A 15,307-nucleotide genomic window follows, 5' to 3' on the forward strand; every position below is an offset into this window, starting at 1 on the left:
ACATCGGTAAAAAGTCCAAACAATTTCTATGTTTTCGCTGCAATGTAGTAAAAAGTTAGAAAATTGTGATTAATTCTTGCAAGGCGCGAACTAATCGATAAGGTTTGAAGATCGGTAATTTATTCACAGAAATAAGACCATTCTAGTTAAAGTAAAACTTAGGATTTTAATAAAATCAAACTATTGATAACATTTAAGGTTAGGTCTCACTTGTTTTTTTTATTGTCTATATAAGTCCCTAATAATTTTGTTCCTTTTTCAGTTACCAAATAATTGGAAAATGGATGGAAAATTATATTTAATATAATTTGATGGATTTAGTCGTACAGGTTGCATAAATTCAGTATACATTTCTACAAGATTCGAATGCCAACCAGACACAAGAAAATAGGCTACCACCAGAACTCATTGAAGATTCACTGCTGTTCACTACTGAAGGACCTTGTATTCTTAAATTATAAAGAAAAATATTAATTAAATTCAAACATTCAACAAGTGTCAATTAAATCCAGTCATAGTTAGATTAGAAAACCTAATATCAATTCTTCTACATCAAATAGTTCGATGGGCTATAATGTACCAGGTTAAATTTAACTGATATATATTTGATGGAGCAATATGATTTCATTCAAGTATCAAAGAAAATTTTGAACAATGCTTTCTTATCGCTCCCAACTAGCGATTGTGCTATTGTTGGACTATTTAGAATTATTACCTGCACTTATTCTGTTAGTGTATCTGGAATACTCACTAATACGTAGTGTAGTGTAGTATTCTTTCAAATATTGTCGACGAATCGATTCTGAGCAAATTTAGGTTATTTGCCATGATAAATACCAGTTCAATTTTTCGTTTTTTTTCTTTCCGTTGGTAAAAGAAAACAATTTTTTAACCGTGAAATATAAGATAGATAATAAAAATAAAATCGAAGCGCGCTAAAAACTTCAAACTTTGGAATGTGGAAATGATGGTTAAGAAATGGTGAGTGTTTCGTAGCGCTTCTGATTGGTGTTTGTCTTGACATGGCGAATGTTGAAATGTTGTGTTTTTAATTTTGGTAAATTCTTAATAATCCTGCTTTTAATTTTAAAATAAATGTTTCTCTATATTATGTTATTATCATAAATAAATATTTTTGTGATTGTTTATTAGTCATTTAGCCTACTCTTTTGCTATTTTCAGTAAAGGAATTTTAATAAGTCTCAAAATTATTAATATTTTGGGAACCATCATTGGTAGTGAAGATAAACGTAGTAACGATGGTTCTGCTTATTTATATTAATATAACAACAGTCTGATCAACCAAACGATCATCTTGTACATCAATCATCTTGAAATAGCACTTGTATATGGTCAAAGTTTTATTATATATGTAAACATACTGTATTGTGATACCAGATTAAAAGGAACATCGCAGTTGGTTAAAAAAATACAATTAATTTTATTTGTATCTACTTTGAATAATAATAATGTTTTCGAATGACATTTATTCGATAGACACGAGCCTAACAATAAATATTCATATTAATATGACGCGAAACGTTTGAAATGTCTAGAAACCGAATAAAATCATATTCAATTAACAGCACGTGATGCAGGAAAGAAACAAACGACCAATATTGACCTAGGCGTATAACAGCTCCTTTCGCAAATTTGCAATGCAAATTCGAAAAATTACCTATTGAATTATTTATACGTAACGTGGAATATTATCGGCCAGAAACTGGGTAAAGATAATTCGTAAACGATTAGTTGTCATTTATTTTATTACACAATAACCACAATCTTTTTAAATTAATCATTCAAGATGTATTATTGCTACATTTTTTCGAAGGAAGTTTGCTAAAAAAAACTACATCAACAACTGAAAACTGTGGTTGATTTGAGAGGACAAATTGGAAAGGAAAGTGGTTTACCATTGATATGATATAGTGAATACAAAAACGAATTTTATAACAGAAACCACTCTGCAATGATTCGAGAAATTAATTTTGATTCATTTTCTATTTACGTAGATTATTTATATCTCTTACCCACATTATACAGAATAGACTAGCTAAAAGTACAGAAAATTCAATTTAAATAGAAGCCGGCTTGATGGTGCAGTGGTTAAGGAGACAGGGCTGTTCTCCTACTGTTGCGATATTCGCGTGTTGGAATCCTGCAGGGGTTTGGATGTACTTTATGTTTGTGATTGTTATTCTAAGTGTCTTAATAGGCAACAATGAAAAATCTGACAAGGAATAACCGTCCCGGTCATGCCACTAATCAAGCTGGATAAGACCGGATGTCTTGTTGTATGGCCTCTAAATTGGACACTGGCCAGTTGGTAGACTTAATGGTTGGGAGCCCACGTTAAACAGTACGTCCAGTCCAGATAAACCCTCGTTGGTAAAAAGGAGACATTAAAATATGTAAAAAAAAATAAATAAATAAAAAGCACATCTATACTTTTTTTGAGTTTGACCTCGGCTTTCGTCCAATAAGTCCTGCAATTCATTGGACAATTGGAATTACCCAGAGCAACATCATCATAAGTTTCTAAAAGTACATGATAGATTTGCTGCTAACGATTTTTTCAAATCAAACAACTAAAATAATGAATATGGAATATGCAATAGCGTTAAATAGGCAGTTATTATTTGATGTAGAGAATAGCAAAAAACATCAAATGTATTAATTGTGTTAGGTTGACAATTACATTGACACTTCGGATTTTCACAAATAGATCTCTCTGATTAAAATACATGCAATAATGAATAATTAATGTGTAGACTAAGTAATGCTACGTGATGTTTTTGCTCTCAATGTGGTGTGCACACGACTTAAGCTCAAAAGGTGTGCTCTTGAGTCTCGTTTTCAATGCTTGTATCTTGACAAGGTAGAATATCTTTCAAATAGCCAGTATATCTGTCTAATTTTTATATCCATTTCATATAAGTTTTCGAGAGTAGCTTTGTATCCAATGTTATTTCTAATTATTATAACAAAATCATAATTAATGAATTTGCTGGCATACAGGCACTTTGTAAATAACTATACAAAAATTATGTGGAGTTGAATCATATGATATCTGATAAGAAAAACAAGAGAGTACAAAATTACGAATTATCTCACACAGTAATTCAAATGTTGTATAGGCTGTTTGATATGTGGCATTTGCTGGTTGCTCACTTGCATTGTTCATAATATTAATATTAAATTTTTATACAAAAAAACTTGGTTACTATATCGCTATAACAAGCACTAGTCACTACTTAACCACCTACAATTTCATAGAAGTAGGATCCACTGCTGCTTTCAATTCAAGCAGTAATAGATTCTAGAAAACTTTTTTCTACAAAAATTATATGTGGGTTCCCTGACCCCCAAATATAGTAATTTTAATGATTAACGAAGCCATTAAAGCGAAAACGAGCCTCATTGCTGAGAATTGCTAGAAAACTCACCATATATTTGTTGATTTCAATAATAAATAATAATAATAATAGTAATGAATAATGTGCTGTGTATGGTTATTAGGCATATACATGTGTCAATTGTATAGAGTTAATTATTTAAATTTGATCTGATTGACCGCGATTGATATTCCTGGAATTTCATTAACACTCTGTTGTACTGATTAATTACGTTAATTTTTGAATGTTTTATTAGACAGATAGTTGATTTAGCATCACCACTTGATTTCCTGAACCATTGTTGTTTGAAATTATCAAGCAATTGTGGCCGTCAAACGTTTATTAACTACCTTTTAAATATTGCTTACAATTTAACTTCTTTTGTTTCAAATACCCTACATCACAAATAGCATCAAATTCGGTTTTGGGGCATCCTCCATATATTTCACTTTTATAATAAAACAAAAAATTCGAAAGAGTCAACCTTCAAAGAATATTTGTCGAAATTCCGTGACATTTAAAACATGTGATTATTAGATCATCTGGTTTACTTTGATCAATAATTTTAATGACGCTAGTTTTGACATGTTCAAAACAATCGAAAATATAATTTTGTTTGTTGGTGAGATATGGTTTCCAATATTTAAAAAAGTGTTTTATGTGCATAAAAATGATTCGTGATTGGATTTTCAATCAACCAAACACTAGTCCTCCGGGTAATGATTTGAGAGTACAATACAGTGCGATTTGATACTAGTACAGTTGACGAATTAGTCACTTCCTTTCGAAAAACTCTAATGCAGATTATTAAAGATATGTACGAATTTGTAATGTAAAAATATTATAAAATATAGGAATAATGATTCATCATTAAAATGGGCAACATTTTTTTAAAATAAAATAATTAACGAAAAAATATAACCATTATATATAGTTACAAATAAGTTAATATATATGTAATTATATTATAAATCGGTTTAGTATCTGAACGGTCTTCGCCTACTGCCGCTATAATCGCGCGTTCGAATCCTGCCGACGCCTAGTTACAAATGTATGTTTGTCATTACTTCTAATTGTGAATGTTTATAGGCAAAAGTGTCATATATGAAAAGAAAAAGAATAAAATCTCAATTATGATTAAGTGATTGACGTAATTAAGATATACGTACCTATAATTGAAAATGAATACTGCTTATTACTCATTAGTAACTTCAAATATAATAAATTCAAATACGAATTAATTTTACATTCTAAGATGACTGGGTAATTTCATATCAATTAATTTTTCATTTATGTATTTCTTTTATGAAAGATTTATGTTAAAAATGAAGTATTAGCTTGAAAAAAACATCAAATCCTTGGTAGTTTTTGGTAGTGTGTTTTGGTTTTCACAGATATACATTTTTATACCTATTTATATGATTTTATTTTGTTAAAATAAAAATATGATAACACTTGTTTAGTGCCTAGTTTGGAGGTATAGATAAATTAATAGGTTTTTTATGTATTTAAATGACGCAAAAATTATTCAATATTTTTTTATAGTTACTCTCTGGAACACTTTGGGGCACTACGGTTCAGTTTGTAGTTTGTTATTATTTCTAGGATACATATAGATGGCTGTAATAAATCTTAGAGTAACCATAACGATGCCATAATAGCGTTAAAATTTACGATAAACACACAACAAGCAGTACGTAAGGAGTGTTTTACAATTTAATGAATTTAATAATAAGAAAGCGTGTAATCACAAAAAAGAAGCAAAACTTAGTTGACACGAGATAGGATCCAAACTACTATTAATATAATAATTTTATAAATAAATAAAATAAATAAAGAACAACTCCTCTTAAATATAAAATGTAATATAAAATGAATTTTCCAAATTTACGAAAATAATAAAATAATTAGTTCATACCTAACAGTTAAATAAATCGTATTGGAGTGTTACTAATAATTATAGAGAACTAATATATATTATGCCATATAGTAAAATTATACACTGCATATTTTCTTCTTAATTACCTAGTTATACAACTAGGAAATACTAGTAAAGTACAACTAGTAAAGGAAATACTGGGAACTCATTTAATAAGTAGTAAATATAGTTGTAGCGAATTGAGGCATGTCGAATTTTACATCGTGGAATAACGGTCTACAAAATACCCAGAAATATAATCCCAGATGTTGAACACGGGCGGGGTGCCAATTGGAACCCGACACCGAATAGCTGGCGGCAACCCCGAGACGTTTATCTGGGATATTACTGAAGGGTATTTCGGTGATTCAGTGCTCAACCCTCGTTTGGTTAAGACGTGCCACCATCGACTGCCCAAGCCTCGTCTTCAGGTAACTCCGCTGCCATCCGTTTCATTATTTGTATTTTTTATATTGCTTTTATATTGTCAATAAATAACGGTCACATCATGTAAACACCACTGTTTCATTTTGATTTACCTCCATTCACCGAGCCACATCATTTTACCCTAAAGTGGTGACCCCGACGTGATCTTTCGGAAAATTGGGTTTGGACTCGTGAATGGAGGGTACGTAGAAAATGGTGTATGTTACGTGACCGTTATATTTTTTTTGTTTAAAAATTTTAAATATTTTTAATTCGATTCCTTTTCAATTTTACCTTCAAGATTCATTTTCATTTTATTCCGATTAATTTCATTATTTCCAATTAATTTTTTAAAAATTTTTTTTTGTCAAAATTTTTATTTCACAATCTTTTGGAATATTTTTATATCACTGCTTAATCATCAGCGTCTCGGCTAAACATTTCTTTCGGCGCTATGTTTAAATCATAATGTCTTCCTTCGCTCGCCGTCTCCGTCATAATGGCAGATATTTTGATTTAAAAGGCTTTGGGCAGCTTCGGTCGGATACCGTCGTTATTTGTTTTTTCTGAATTAACCTAACGTATGTGACTACGGATTAGTCACAGAGCAGCTCCAGAAGCTAGGTACCGATTGCAGTCACCGTAGACTCGTTATGTCTTCGCCGAAGTACCAGAATTGCTAACGTCTCGTCGTCGAAGAAAATAAGCTACCACGTCGTCGAACAGTCGATCCTCCCACAGCGTCGATTACGGGAGCCCTGTCTGAAGAATAGCTTGTTTTCAACGTCGTCGATGGACCACATTCAAGTGCCAAAGCGACGATGATGCAACGGTATCTGTAGGACCGGAAGATATCAACAGCCGTACCAGATCGCAACCGTACCAACCACAACCGTTTCGAACTATCATATTTTTTCAAAGCCCATTTTACACAGCACATTTTGTTTGGTATATGTTTTTTTTTTGTATTTGATATTTTTTGCAAACATTTTTGTATTTTTGTTGAAGTAATTTTATGTAAAATTCTGGCAGGGGAGTATTGTAGCGAATTGAGGCATGTCGAATTTTACATCGTGGAATAACGGTCTACAAAATACCCAGAAATATAATCCCAGATGTTGAACACGGGCGGGGTGCCAATTGGAACCCGACACCGAATAGCTGGCGGCAACCCCGAGACGTTTATCTGGGATATTACTGAAGGGTATTTCGGTGATTCAGTGCTCAACCCTCGTTTGGTTAAGACGTGCCACCATCGACTGCCCAAGCCTCGTCTTCAGGTAACTCCGCTGCCATCCGTTTTATTTATTTGTATTTTCACATTTTTTATTTTGCCAATAAATAACGGTCACATTATGTAAACACCACTGTTTCATTTCGATTTACCTCCATTCACCGAGCCACATCATTTTACCCTAAATAGTTTTAGGGTAAATTATATGGCTCTTTGAATGGAGGTAAAACGAAATGAAATAGTGGTGTTTACATTATGTGACCGTTACTTATTGAAGCAATATAAAAATATAAAAATACAAATGATAAAACGGATGGCAGCGGTGTTACCTGGAGACGAGTCTTCGTCGAGTACTCAATGGATCGAAATAACCTTTAGTAACATCCCAGATAAGCGTCTCGGGGTTGCCAGCTATTCGTTATCGGGTTCTAGTTGGCGCTGCTGGCACCCCGCCCGTGTTCAACATCTGTATTATATTTCTGTAGACCGTTATGCCACGATCTAAAATTCAACACGCCTCTAGGTATGTGTATATATATATATATATATATATATATATATATATATATATATATATATATATATATATGATTTATATGTTTACATTAAATCCATGCACCATATTTACATAGACATTTTTAGACAAAGTCCGTAAGCTATATTAACATAAAACCTTGATATTATTATTATTAAAATTATTACGAAAAGTTCAAAAACCATATTTGTATATGTAATTCATCAATCTCAAAGCAAAATCTTAATCTTGCACACCACCGTACTCTTCAACTGAAAGAAGTCACCAGTCAATACATCATTATTTTTACAAACCAATAATTTATTTACTTATGCTCTTTTATAAAAATATATTATTTTTTTCCTTGTTCGTTTCACACCTTCACTTTCATAGTAGTAGTCATTAGATCGTTAGGGTGTCATTGCTGATTAATATTATATGTTTTGTTTATTCGATTCAGGTCAACTCCTACTGATAAATTTGATCTTTTTAAAGTGTCATTCTCCACCACTCTTACATTCTGCATAATCCCGCAATTTTTACTACTATGGCTGGTCAAACTATGATGGTCTATGATGGGCAAATCGCAGTAATGAATCGATTACTAAATTCGTTATCTTTTAATTGACGTATTGTACATTTACTAACCTAAAACAAATGGATGGTTAATTACAACAAAATGTGTATAAAAGTTATAGTTACCTTTAATATTACTTTGCATCGTTTTTATTTCAACAAAAAAAATAGAAGATAACTTGATGTCCAATATGTTTTGTTACAAGTTTGGCGCTTAATATTATCACTATAAACAAAATTGATGGTAATTGGATATTTTAACATTATGAAACTTAACCTTACATTCCGTACTTACCGTTGTTCTTCCATATTTTAAAACCAATGTATATTACAATACTAAGAATAATACAATAATTTAATTATTATTGTTATAAACTTGTTAATGTAACACAAAATTGTAATCCAATCATTTTTTTAAATCTACATATTCTACGTTATTTGTTTCACTCGAGCGACTGTTAATTTTAAAATGGCTGGTTATACACTCTAGGTGGGGAAAAGATGAGCGCAAGTATTTGGGGCATGCGCACAATATTCCATCATTACCTGCAGTATAGCGTATTCTTGCCAAACAGTTAAAAGTGCGCGATGACAGTATAATGCATAGGCTCAAACCAAAACTACCATACGAACTGATTAATAGACACATAGAGTGAGATTTAATAATCTTTAGAATAAGTTAGGATGGCCGTTAAAATAAGATAGAATACTATCTAGAATGACATTTAGATTATGAGTTGTACTGCAGATCACTAATTGAAGCGATCTTCTACATGTCAGGATAGTTATATTATATAACATAAATCATATGATAATACTTGTTACCCACGGGCAGATGGTTGAAGATCTAAGAGATTTATTAAACTACTATAACGTCTTGGATCTACTCGGTAATCTTTGACTCTTGACGTAAACTCTTTGATTTGCATGAGATTCCAAATCATGAATTTCTAAGTTTTGAATGCTTTTGGGAGCGACTTCTTTTGACTTTTTTAAAGCGTTAGAGTTAATTATATATTAAATATATTTAAATATATTCGAGCTAATGATTAGTCCCATTTATCACATAACGTGAATACGTTTTTCACAATAATTCTAATATGAACAATTTTTTCAAATGATATTGAGGACTTGTTTACCATTAATAAATATTTAATATAGATGAAAAATAATTGTTTAAAAATAAATATAATAATATAAATAATGAAAGTATAGTATAACTATTTTAAATCCAACACATTCAACGACCAGTGTGGTAAAATTCCATTACCTCTATTCAGATGAATACCGTGAAAGGATTTGGAAATTCTCTTTGAAGAATGACTTTCAGAAATGTTGGTTTCAGTCGTCATTAATCAATGTAGCTTTTAGTAGATTATATTGTGTTGCTTAATTTAATATTTAAAAAATTAAAGAAAATGATTTTAACATATAGTCTAGTATTTGAAAAATCAAAAATTATATATCTAAAAACCAATATGAAAATGAAAAAAATGTATTTAAAAAAGGTAAAATAAATTTATATATATATTATCCGGCTTCTTTGAAACATAAGAGGCAGGGACCCCAATAAAAAGAATGAAAGGCATGCTGTGATACTGAGAAATCTGAATTATTTTATTCGGTAACAAGAAGTGATAAAATTCAACAAGCTGGAAATATCTGGTTTGTTCGAAACCTTAGGCTAAAAAGTGATTTCGTCAGGTATTATATGAAAATGGTAAAAAATGTTATAGTCAATCGTTTAACCATTTAAACCAATATCTAAACTAAATAAATATCCATTGTGTATACAAAAACTCCCGTACGTTATGTATGACAGATAGACGTATTCTTACGGGATGTTTATATAACTTTATTTTTGACATATCTCTAACTATTATTATAATATCTTATAATCATTTCTATTTTTATTTTTTATTACCATAGTAGAACATATTTTTTTCACAAGATTAGCTTTTTTTATTGAACATAATTCCCTTCAAGGGTGATACACTGATTATAGCGACCCTCCGATCTCGCGACTTTTCGATACCATTTTTGTAGTATGATTTGTCCTTTGCTTCAAAATAGGCCTCAGTTTCGGCGATCAACTCTTCATTCGACGAACATTTCTTCCCAGCGAGCATTCTTTTGAGACCTGAGAACAGGAAATAGTCGCTAGGGGTCAGATTTGGAGAATACGGTGGATGAGGAAGCAATTCGAAGCCCAATTCATGAATTTTTGCTATTGTTTTCACTGGCTTGTGACACGGTGCATTGTTTTGGTGAAGCAGCACTTTCTTTTTCTTCAAATGAGACCGTTTTTGGACTATTTCGTTCTTCAAACGATCCAATAACGCTATGCAATAGTAGCTGTTGATGGTCCTTCCTTTTTCAAGGTAGTCAATGAGAATTATTCCATGCGCATCCCAAAATACAGACGCTATAACCTTGCCAGCCGACTGTTGCGTTTCACCGCGCTTTGGAGCGGGTTCATTGTGTGCAGTCCACTCGGATGACTGTCGATTGGACTTCGGAGTGAAATGATAAAGCCATGTTTCATCCATTGTGAAATATCGACGCAAAAACTCGGGTTTACCTCCAACAACCTCATTTGGGCGTCCACTGCGTTCACCGTCTTCGGTGCTCATTTCACCCCCTCTAAACTTAGCATACCAATCCTTGATGGTTGATTTTCCTGGGGCAGTGTCCAGAAAATCGACATCAAGCCAAGTTTTTGTTTCAACTGTATTTTTTCCTTCAAAAATCAATATTTTATCAACACGCGAAATTCCTATTTATCCATATTTTTCTTAGGATTAGGTCTAATTAAAAAACATATGGATTTAATTCTAGTAGCGCCATTTATGTGTCAGGTCGGGGACTTTTCAATTGACATGTTATGTACTCGATATTTTACATGGCCTTTTTAAATTAAGATTACCATTTATATAATTTTGACGTTTTAGCAAGTATGGACCACTTAACCTCGATAACGTTATTCTGACACTTTTGGTAATTCATGTTATTCTGTCACATTTCATGGCTAGTACTCGATTTTCTAACTACGAAATGTATGATAAATAATAGTAAAAAGTTAATTATATATATATATATATATATATATATATATATATATATATATATATATATATATATATATATATATATATATATATATAATTTGTTTTTGTTTGTATATTTACTATAAGATCAGAAATGTATTTGATATCTAACATTGATTAAAATAATACATGTCTGTGTACTAAAACATATTAAATTATATGCAAACTATCTCAGGAACTAACACTTTTTCTTTAATGGCATTTAATTAAATCTAATTTCCATTAAGTTTCAATAATCAATAATGTATTGATAAATATAAAGTGTAGTAACCACTAAACATTAAAACCAAGTATCATAAGTAAGATAATTTTCAGATCTGTACAACTTCAAACTAGTACTTCACTTTACTTTGAAGTTATAAACATAATATGATAAAATACATGAAGTAATACATGTTTGTGTATTGAAACAGAGAATATATTATTAAAACAATTTTAAAATTAATATTTAACTTTAGAATATATATTAGAACAATAATGAATACAATTACGTAACTTATTTTTTACATTTTAGAAATGTATATTAAGGGCATGTATTTACAATCATTAGATTATTGATCTTTCAAAACTTAGATCTATAAAATAAATAAACAAAATAATTGATACAAGGTTCAAAGAATAACATGTTATATAATCACATATATTATTGCAATAACCACTTTAACATTTATCACTACTTTAAAATGTTTACAATTTTACTGTTAATAATTCATAATTTCTTCTATTTGCACTATATGTTCCATCTAATCCTATTTTAACTGCTGCATATTTTCTTCTTTAATTATAGTCTTTATCTTTTATCCACATTTCTTACCTAAAATAGATATTGCAAAGTCAATAAATACATCAGGCCGATTAAAAAATTAATTTCTTTTCCCAAATTTTTAAATAAAATTGCATAGTTCTTTACTTATTTATTCCACTCTTCGATCTCTCCATTGCAGAGAGCTCATCTTTAATTTTGCCTTGTATGACTTTAATGTATCTTATGTACCCAGTTGAAACTAAAAACTGACCATCATATGAGGAATTAAAATTCTCTGGAGATATTTTATAATTGTTATTCGTTTCAACCTTCATTTTAACTCTTGATACACAAATTAACGTATTTATTGCCTATTATATTCGGTTAAGATATGCATTTACTAAAGAAACCTCTAGACAATCGTTATAACCTGTAGAATTACCACTAGCAAAATGATTAATTATTATCAGTTTTTAAACAAGAACAATTTTTTTTAGCTGTTCTCTGTTCATCAGTGATCAAATTAAATCAAAAGCTGATTTTAAAATATAAATGTCTTGTAAACATAGAGGGCAGAGGATTCTCGTTGTTCTCGAATTTTGTTAACCTATATTGGAATGAAATGCCCGCATATGTTGAGGTTTTCTTAAAAAGCTGTATATATTTTCCGATAAAGCAGACATATTAATTAGTTCTCTCTACAAAAAATATAAAATATAATTTTACGTGATTTTTATCCCAACTTGCCATAAATTTTAATAGCTCTAACAATACGGGAATAACCGAAAGTTACCCAAAATCTTAACTAACACTGCTAAAAACTAAATAATTTCGTTAAATAATTAAAACATTATCACTCTCCCTTTTATTGTTGTTTTAAATGTAAAATTTTGGGATTTGTCTTCCGGTCTAAAATAACCCTCTGGCATTTTGCCTTACAATGTTGCCAGATTCTGTTTTTACAAATTACCGATGTGTAGTTGATTTATGTACAACGAAAACGATAAATAATCTATTGTATAAGAGTTGGAGCTGGCAACGCGTTTTCTCAATATTTTTGGCTCAATTGAAATATTGATAATCGCACTAATTAAAAAATAAATGTTCCTTTATGAATCTGTATCCTCTGTTATTATTATAAATCAATATATTTGAGATTCGTTATTACTGTCGCCACGCCCATTTTGAACTGACCGGTCGAATTGCTTCAAGCATATACAAGATTTAAAATAAATTGTCTTATTCGGAGTTTTACTCAGTAGAAAGAATATATCATCAACAACAATACAATTTTCACATGATACTTTGTTTAAATCATAATGATTAATAATTCAAAGTATCAATATAAATATTATAATTTGCTTTAGTTGTTTTATTTTTTTATATTTTAAAGTCTTTTTAACAACCAGGGTTTTTATGGACTGGACCTGCTGTTTTAACGTGGACTCGGTCCTCGGCATTAAACCTAGCGTCTGGCGAGTGACCAACTTAGAATCAAGCAATTGAGTTTAAGCAATCTGAAGAAGCTAAGGGTGGCAAAAATGAAAACTAAAAATAATATAAAAATATAAAAATAACTGAAAATATAATTTTCAGTCTTTAATTTAATCGTAAATCTATTATAATTAGGTATATTTTTACACCTTTCATGTTATAAAATTTAAATTATTTCTGAGATGTGCTTTATTAATTTTAATAATACCGTTATATATCAACTAACGAATTACATACGCAATGTTCCAGAGAAGCTAATGGTACCCAAAATGGTTGTTTTCCATCATTAAAATTATAATTTTAAGTGTTTGATTGAAACGTAAATCTGTTATAACTAGGTACACTATTGTACTTTCAAATTCATAAAAAATATATCTGTGTTGTCCTTTATTGATACCAATAATATTAATCCATACTAAATGATGGGCCCGTACAAATTCCAGTCACGCTGGATAACCAGGACAGGTCCGTACCTGCTAAAAACCTAGATTAATAGAATTAGAATTTGGCTATACTGAAAACTTATATCTAATTAGATTATATGTAACTTTAAACACTGTATAAGCGAAACTAAAATAAATCGAATAATGTGCCTTATAATTTAAGAAAGTTATTTAGAAAAACATATTGGAAGCAGGTTTTAAATTTATCTTATGTAAAATATGCATTTCTCACGTAATTTACCTTGTAATATATTTTAATGACAGAACAAGTACATGCTTAAAACACTTGATATGATTAATTACGATTATATTCAACGGGGTACATTAATAAGATAAACATAATGTTGCCGCTGTTTATTTAGATTGCGTTGTTATATTACAAATAATGATTAACAGAAAATGTATTAAAATCATAAGAGTATATAGTCAATTCAAAATAGCATTGATACGGGAGACTTGTCAAAACGTCGCAATGTTACCGCAACTACTCTGGGTTTTAATACATTTAGTTTCTGACATATAACAGAATTTTAATATAAATAAAATAATTGAACAAATATTCTATTAAATATAATTTACTTTTACATTATAGTACATCAAATGCTTTTATTATCGAAGAACTTAAAACTACAATTAATTTTACAGCCACAATAATTTATAGGTTAAGACTTCCTTTATTAAATATACATTGAGCTCTTTTCTACACTAGTATCGGTAGGGTTCTAGACTCGTTTTGTATGTAATGGTATCCTCCGAAGGGAATTAGAATCCCCTAAATTAACAATTGTATATCTGAGTAATGTATTAGACTTTCATTAGAGAGCATATTTATATTTTATGCCTAGTTCTTGTTTCTTTCATTACAATGTATGCAAAGTCATTATGATATTACTATATTTCTCTTTAATTTTTTCTGTTACTATCTGTATACATCTTTCTTGATAAAACTACATTTAATCACTGCATTCTCCAAATGCATTTGCCATATCTGCAAAAGAGTTAGTGTTATTTCTCTACTCATACATGTTAACCAAACGTTCGTGTATATTCTGAACAATAACACACATGCTCATAAAGCTTTCACACTCTATAATCCCTACATCCCTACAATTCCCTACAATGAAAGTATATTAATTGTATACTGACCTTTAGTGGTTTCCTCTTTCATCACCTTGTCTTGGTAATCGTCAGCTGTGAATCATTAACCAGCATTTACAAAGTTTTATTCAATCACATTCACTTTCAGAAATACTAGTCAAGTTAATAACCAAGCTGTTTATTTCCAATCCAACAAAAAATTGCTCAAGAATCTACCATTTGTCAATTTTTTCTTCAATGTGTTTGATCGAGCTCATACAGACCGAAGGTGTTTTCTACAAAGTCCCTTTCCATAAATCCAGACAGTTCTGGTTTGAATATCCTCCTCGACCTGAATACCTATTGTAATAATTC

The 15,307-nt window shown here is 30.3% G+C and overlaps 2 long non-coding RNA genes across 3 annotated transcripts in view; one reads left to right on the forward strand and one right to left on the reverse strand.

Annotated features, from left to right (window-relative positions):
- Positions 1–7,104, forward strand: part of LOC143206535 (uncharacterized) — a 553,256-nt gene extending 546,152 nt beyond the window's left edge. Inside the window, exon 2 of the long non-coding RNA XR_013008447.1 lies at positions 7,023–7,104. This is a non-coding gene — a long non-coding RNA (uncharacterized LOC143206535). The remainder of the gene's footprint in view (positions 1–7,022) is intronic.
- A 548-nt stretch (positions 7,105–7,652) lies between these two features.
- On the reverse strand, positions 7,653–8,512 carry LOC143191442 (uncharacterized). Of its 2 annotated transcripts, none has more exons than XR_013004505.1 (4): positions 8,362–8,512; positions 8,193–8,292; positions 7,820–8,138; positions 7,653–7,762 (listed from the first exon to the last, which is right to left on the reverse strand). It is a non-coding gene; the product is annotated as an uncharacterized LOC143191442 (long non-coding RNA). The 2 variants fall into 2 exon arrangements; XR_013004506.1 differs by having other exon boundaries at positions 8,349–8,512.
- Between the last annotated feature and the right edge of the window lie 6,795 nt (positions 8,513–15,307).

This window comes from Rhynchophorus ferrugineus, unplaced genomic scaffold (assembly GCF_030347505.1).
Source record: "Rhynchophorus ferrugineus isolate W39M unplaced genomic scaffold, kcgeb_rfMv2 rfM1, whole genome shotgun sequence".
In the NCBI taxonomy this organism is placed as follows: domain Eukaryota; kingdom Metazoa; phylum Arthropoda; class Insecta; order Coleoptera; family Curculionidae; genus Rhynchophorus; species Rhynchophorus ferrugineus.